General features: G+C 47.8%; 1 protein-coding gene across 1 annotated transcript in view; it reads right to left on the reverse strand.

The window, feature by feature from the left end:
* Positions 1–6,008, reverse strand: part of LOC118159660 (zinc finger protein 131-like) — a 31,420-nt gene extending 25,412 nt beyond the window's left edge. The window contains exon 1 of the mRNA XM_035314229.1: positions 5,501–6,008. The gene's annotated coding sequence lies outside the window, so the exon portion shown is untranslated. The remainder of the gene's footprint in view (positions 1–5,500) is intronic.
* Positions 6,009–7,293: the final 1,285 nt, after the last annotated feature.

Genomic DNA, 7,293 nt, shown 5'->3' on the forward strand with positions numbered 1-7,293 from the left:
CTTGGCGCCTGCAAGGCTGTTCCTCACTCCTCTCACTCTCCCAGCTGCTGTGTGGCGCAGTGTTTTTTTTCCCTGTCTTAAATATGCTCTCACAGAGGTGCAAAGAACATCACTTATTGGCTCGGCTCTGGTCAGCAGTGGGGCCCTTACCTAACATGGGGCAGCTTCTAGATCCTTCTCACAGAAGCCACCCCTATGGCCCCCTACTACCAAAACCTTGCCACGTAAACCCACTACAAAGAGACACATAGGCTTGTAATTTGATGGCCCTTCCTCCCTTACTAATATAATAAAAATAGCTAGGGGTGGGAGTTGCAGAGGTTCTCAGACCTGAAGAGGTTAAGTAAAACTGTGCCCATGAAGAACATGTAGATGTTAGTCTGCTGCTTGTGCAGAACCACCTCTTGCTCCCTGACTCCTGGTACAGATTTTTGTGTGATTGGAATTGGAAAGTCCTGAGTATAAACCTGTCTTGACGTGTATTAACTACATCTGAGCTGATGCCACCCTGTGTACTAACTCCCCTGTGTGACTACATGAATTCAACCTTACTTCCAACAAATGCACATACTGGTATACGGTGTTTGACAGAAGCAGAGAGGAAAAGAATGACCTGGTTATGATGAAGGCAAAACTTTTCTTATGACTAATATATCAAGTAAGGCAAATTGTGATTAAAATACAAATTCGACAAAACACACTCTTCCTTGCATCTCAGAAAAAAAACTGTCCCATGAAAAGGGAAAGGAAAAAAAACAACTGCTTATAAAAGTCTAGTTCTACCTGCAACTACCCATGCTTTGCCAAGTGGATGCTGAAATACATATCAGGCTATTAAAGGGGAGAGAGGAGACCAGTCTGCTGGGGTCAGGGGGAAGGTGAGATGGAAGGGGAAGTAAACTGCTGCTGCCTTCATTTCACCTCATCTGTAATGAGTCTTAGAACAAAGGCAGGAACTACTAGTCATCTCTTCTATTATCTGGTATTTCACATTAGATTTTATCAGCTATTTACTTCACTGCTTAATTCTTCCTACCCATTTTTGAGAAGTCATACGAGGATAGATGACTTGCAGTTAAAAATATAATTCCCTAAAAAATAAACCAAACCAATTTTGACCCCCAAATATATATATAAAAAAACCCACACATGAAAAACATACAACTTACGATAGGTAAATCATTGTCCTGAATTAACATGAAACTCAGTGATACTGCAAAAAGAAAAAAAAAAAAAGCCCAACATAACAGCATATGTTCACTGAGAGCATGAATACTCTTGAGCAAGAAGTGAAAGGCACGGTACTCAAAGAAAAGAAAAAAAAAAAAAACAAAAAAAAAAACAGAAAACAAGAAGCCAAAGAAGGCAGATAGAAGTGATCCAAGCTGATGGTTACATGCAAGCTCATAGAACAGCGAGGGAAAACTGACTGCTTAAGCTGTTTACCTGGATTTTCTTGGAAGACTCAGTCAACTATTAACTTAACCTTATCAACTTGTGAAACGATATACATCTCACATGATAAGCATACAAAGGGCAGATCTATCCTTTGAAATGTACCTCAATGAAACTATGTGATCCATAGAATCATAAACATGTTAGTTTGTAAGGGACCTTAAAAACCATCTAATTCCAGGCCCTGCTATAAGCAGGAACACCTTCCACTAGATCAGGTTGCTCAAAGCCCCATCCAACCCAGCCTTAATCACTTCCAAGGATGGGGCATCCACACCTTCTCTGGGCAACCTGTTCCAGTGCTTCATCAACTGCAGTGGGTTTTCATAGCACGGTTTTGGGAGCTAGGGAGCTGACCCTTCGGGCTGAAGGGGTAGCTTCTGTGAGAAGAATTCAGAAGCTGCCACATGTTAGAGAAGGGACAGTTCCATCAGGCTCCAAAGGGACCCAATGCTGCCCAGAGCCGAGCCAATAAGTGATTTTGTTTGAATCTCTGTGAGAGCATATTTCAGAAAGGGGAAAAAAAAACAACAGCAGCCAGGGAGTGAGGAGTAAGAAACAGCCTTGCAAGCACCAAGGTCACTGAAGAAGGAGAGGGAGGAGGCAGGCGCTCCATGCACCAGAACTGAAGTTCCAATGCAGCCTGTGAAGAGGACCATGGTGGAGCAGGTTGTCCCCCTGCAGCCCATGGTGTACCACAGTGAAGCCGATTTCCACAATGTAGCCCATGGAGGAGACCACAGTGGAGCAGGTAGATCTGCCCTGAAGGAGGCTGTGGCCTGTGGAGGACTCCCACCGGAGCAGGTGACCTGGCAGGAGCTGCTGCCCATTGGGGACCCAGGTTGGAATAGTTTGCTCCTGATGGATGGACCTCGTGGTACAGACCCATATCTGGAGCAGTTCTTAAAGAGCTGCTGCCTGTGGGAAGCCCATGCCAGATCAGTTTGGGAAGGACTGCATCCCATGGGAGGGACCCCACGTTGGAGCATGGGAAGAGAGCGACCGAGAAGGAGCAGCAGAGAAAAAGCATTATAGACTGACCACAACCCCCCTTTCCCATTCCCCTGAGTGACACAGGGGGAGGAGATAGAAGAGGGTAGATAGAGGGGAAGGTGTTTCTGGTTCCTTTCCTTTGTTTCTCACTTCTCTAGCTTGTTAGTAATATGTAATAAGTTATATTAATCTCCCTATGCTGAGTCTGGTTTTCCCATTATGATAATTGTTGAGTGATCTTCCTGTCCTTCTCTCAACCCAAGCCCTTTTCATCATATATTGTCCCCTTTCCCTTTGAGGAGGGGGACTGAGAGAGCCATTGTGAAGGAGCTCAGCTACCCACCTGAGCAAAATTACCACTTCACCCTCACTGTAAAGAATTTTCTCCTGACGTGTAATCTAAATCTATCCTCTTTTAGTTTAAAATCATTAACTCCTGTCCTCTCACTACACTCCCTGACAAAGAGTCCCTCCCCAGCTTTCCTGTAGGCCTCCTTTAGGTGCTGGAATGCTGCTATAAGGTCTCCCTGGAGCCTTCCCTTCTCCAGGCCGAACAACCCCAACTCCCTCAGCCTGTCTTCACAGGAGAAATGTTCCAGCCCCTTCATCATCTTCATGGACCTCCTCTGGACTTTTTCCTAATACTTTCACATCCCTCTTGTGCTGGGCACCTCAGAGTTGAACACAGTATTCCAGGTAGGGTCTCATGAGAGCAGAGTAGAGGGAATCACCTCCCTCATCCTGCTGGTTATGGTTCTTTCGATGCAGCCCAGGATACAGTTCGCTTTCTGGGCTGCAAGCTCACATTACTGATTCACATAATCATAGAATGGCCTGGGTTGAACAGGACCTTAAAAATCATCTAGTTTCAACCCCTCCCCCCCGTTCTGGGCAGGGTTGCCAACCTCTAGAGCAGGCTGCCCAGAGCTGCATCCAGCCTGGCCTTGAATGCCTCCAGGAATGGGGTATTCACAACCTCTCTGGGCTACCTGTTCCAGTGCCTCACCACCCTCTGCGTGAAAAACTTTCTCCTAATATTTAACCTAAATCTCCCTGTCTTAGTTTAAAACCATTTCCCCTTGTCCTATCACTACCAACACACGTAATCAGGCATTCCCCCTCCTGTTTGTATGCTCCCTTCAAGTACTGGAAGGCCACAATGAGGTCTTCCCCAGAGCCTTCTCTTCTCTAAGCTAAACAAGTCCGGTTCCCTCAACCTTTCTTCATAGAGGTGCTCCAGCCCTCCGTTCATCTTAGCAGCCCTCCTCTGGACCTGTTCCAAGAGCTCCACATCCTTCTTGTGCTGGGGGCTCCAGGCCTGCATGCAGTATTCCAGGTGGGGTATCAGAAGAGCAGAGTAGAGGGGGACAATCACCTCCCTCTCCCTGCTGGTCACCCCCTTTTTAATGCAGCCCAGGACATACTTGGCCTTCCGAGCTGCAAGTGCACACTGCTGGCTCATGACCAGCTTCCCATCCAGCAGGGCCCTCAAGTCCTTCTCTGCATTCATTTTGATTCATGTTGAGCTTCTCGTTAATAAACACCCCAAGTCCTTCTCCCCAGAGCTGCTCTCAATCTATTCTCCACCCAGCCTGCATTTGTGCTTGGAACTGCCCCAACTCAGGTGCAGGACCTTGTATTTAGTCTTTTTGAACTTCACGAGGTTTGCACAGGCCCCCCTCTCAAGCCTGTCCAGGTCCCTCTTCATGGCATCCCTTCTTTCCAGCGCATCTACTGCGCCACAGAGCTTGGTGTCATCATCCAACTTGCTGAGGGTGCATTCAATCCCACCGTCCGTGTCATCATCAAAGATGTCATACGGCACCAGTCCCAATACTGACGCCTAAGGAACATCACTTTTTATTGACCTCCACAACTTCTCTGGGCAACCTGTTCTAGTGTCTCAGCACCCTCATAGTAAAAGATTTAGATTGGTTATAAGGAGGAAATTCATCTTCTTTTAGCTTAAAGACATTTTCCCTTGTCCTATCACCACACTCCCTGATAAAGTCCCTCTCCAGCTTTCTTGTAGGCCCCCTTTAGGTATTGGAATACTTCTATAAGATCTCCCTGGAGCCTTCTATTACTATAATATTATTATTACTGTACTCCTGAACTGCAGCAGCAATTCCTCTAAATTTGGTGCACCGTTTTTCCCTTTGTCTATATGATCAGGTAGGCATGCAGGCAGGCAGAGCTGTAGTACAGCAACTCAGATGAACCTGGTCAACCAACCAAGCACTGACCCAACCACTGCCACCTCCTTGTTGCCCTCTCAAGACAGGAGGCTTTGAGGGATGTTTGGGACCTTCACGGGTAATAGCATGGGCTGCTTCAAGACAACACAAAACCAAAAACTTTTTGTGCACTTTGTCACATTCTTGTCTTTAAAAATAAGAACACCAACCAACACATCCCCACTAAATCACAGGCAGTGCCTTTCCCTTGCTGGAACAGAGGCCCATACAACCCCTCCCGGTACCACATCTCAGCTCGCTGCCAAGCCAGCCCAGCCCAGCCCAGCCCAGCCCAGCCCAGCCCAGCACGCGCGCCGAAAAGTACCCCACAGACGATCGACACCGCTAGCGGAGGCTCCACAAAACCAACCTGCAGCTGCGCCTGCCTCCTCTGAGCTTCAGTCCGCGCGCCCCGTGCCCAGCCACAGCCCCATTGGCGAACACTGATGGCAGTCAGCGCAAGCCCTGTCAATGGCAAGGCGGCGGCAGAGCCCGCCCCAGGCAGAAAAGCCAATGAGCGCCCGCCAAGTCCCAGGAACAGGAGAAAGCTGAAGGCCTACCCTGAACCGAGCACCCGCGAGGCACGGCCGCTCCGATAACAGTACGGGTGGCCACCGGCAAGTGCGAGTATCTCATGGGGGCGCCCCTGAGGGGGAGACCCAACCGACCGATGTTGGCCCGAACCACGCGCCTGGCAACACCACCACCTCGTTAGTCGTTATTACGTCATCAAAGCGCGCATTAAATCGATCCGTTTTCAATTCCCAGCCAGGTTACACTCTAATAGCGCTTCGCGCGGTCCTCTCAGTACTTACTACGAAGAACTTTCGTTCTGCCGTTCCTGCTCGTTACCGCTTCGCGCGCCTCAGCCCGCTGAAAAGCGCGGCGGGCGCTGGCTAATCGCGACTCGTATTCCCAGCCTGCACCATGCGGCGGAAGTGACGGCATAATCACCTTTCACACAACAGAGGGTGAGGAGGTGGGGCTCGCTGGTCTGGTGCATTATTGTAGGTGTAGTCTGAGAGAGGCGCTGCCATGAGTAGTCGCGGCCGGAACCTTTTGCGGAGCTTGCTGTCAGGGCTTGTGTGGAATAATTGCCTAAGGTGACTTGGAAATTAATCTGATATTCACATTTTAAAGAAAACGTACAGCACTGAAGAAGTTTTAAGGGTGGAGTGTAGCCGCACTACCTAAGCCTTTCCTAGGCCTCCAACCTTAGATGCTATCACACTGGGGGAACCTGGTGTGCTGACTCTAAGGAACAGTACGGAGTGCAGAGCGGAATGGAGACATCGTGGCCAAGCTCTGTGACCGGATGGGAACTTGATTGTTCTTGTGCACACCGAGACCGATAAGCTGCACATTTGCTACCCTGAGCCAACAACCTGTCATGTTTTTGACAATGCTGTACTCCAGTGAACTTTTGCTCATTATAATATTTTAATACCAAAACACACCTCCATCCCAAAAGCTACCCACCTCCAAGGTGCGACCACCCCTCACTGAGCATGCGCTCTGAATTTCTTGGAGCCTAGACATTTAAATGAAAGCGAGAAAACTTTGCACCAATGCTAGTTGAAAAGTCCTTGGCTTAGTGTAAGCACTGTTCTGCAACAATTAAAACATCAGTGTGTTATCAACATTATTCTCACCCTAAATCCAAAACGCAGCACCATACCAGCTACTAGGAGGAAAATTAACTCTATTCTAGCTGAAATCAGGACAATGTCCTATTAGTGGTATCACAGTAACAGTCATGCAGATAACGATTAATTAATTTTGATAGAATCGGACAAGCACAGTGGTGAGATGGAATCAGAAGGGACTTCAGCATGCAACAATCAAACACCATCTGTTCTGCCCTGAAAGATTGTTAAAAAAGATGGAGCCCAAAGTCAGTCACAGGGGATGTGATATACCCATTCAATGCCATGCCTCTTGGCCTAGGAGGTGATAAGATTGTTTCGGAAGTGAATCCCATTGTTGGACTTAATTCTCTCTGGTATATCAAGACACCACAGAACTTGCCTTTCCAGGCCCAAGATGGTGTTTCCGGTAGTGGCATGTAACGCTTGTGGGAGTGGTCCAGTATACTCAGTTGGCCAGGCCTCACCATATTGAAAAAATAGCCACCGGGCCCCACTCGAAATAGTTCGTCTTTCAAGTCACTCGATATAGAGGACTCGCAAGCTGACTATAGCCAGGAACAAGCATTCTTCAGAACCCCGCAAGGCCTAGGGTGTTGTGTTTCCTTTCTGCTAGTTGGTGGAGACATAGCAGTTATTTTGTTGATCACATCCATTGGGATGCGATGATGTCCATCTTGCTATTTTACTCCCAAGAACTGTATTTCCTCTGCAGGTCTCTTGACCTTACTCTGCTTAATGGCGAAACCAGCTTTCAGGAGATTGTTTTCTTCCCTTTCTCAAAAACTTCTTCTGCTGTGTCACCCCACACAAGTGTGATAAATGATTAAGTCCCAAATAGGATTTTTGTGATTTATTAAGCGAATAGAGGCAAGCAAACAGCACTGCGTGCACCGGGAGTCTCTGCTCTACCAAGACGCACACCTGTTACATCAGGTGGCTGATTTTTATGCTCCTAGACT

This window comes from Oxyura jamaicensis, unplaced genomic scaffold (genome assembly GCF_011077185.1).
Source record: "Oxyura jamaicensis isolate SHBP4307 breed ruddy duck unplaced genomic scaffold, BPBGC_Ojam_1.0 oxyUn_random_OJ71499, whole genome shotgun sequence".
Classification (NCBI taxonomy): Eukaryota; Metazoa; Chordata; class Aves; order Anseriformes; family Anatidae; genus Oxyura; species Oxyura jamaicensis.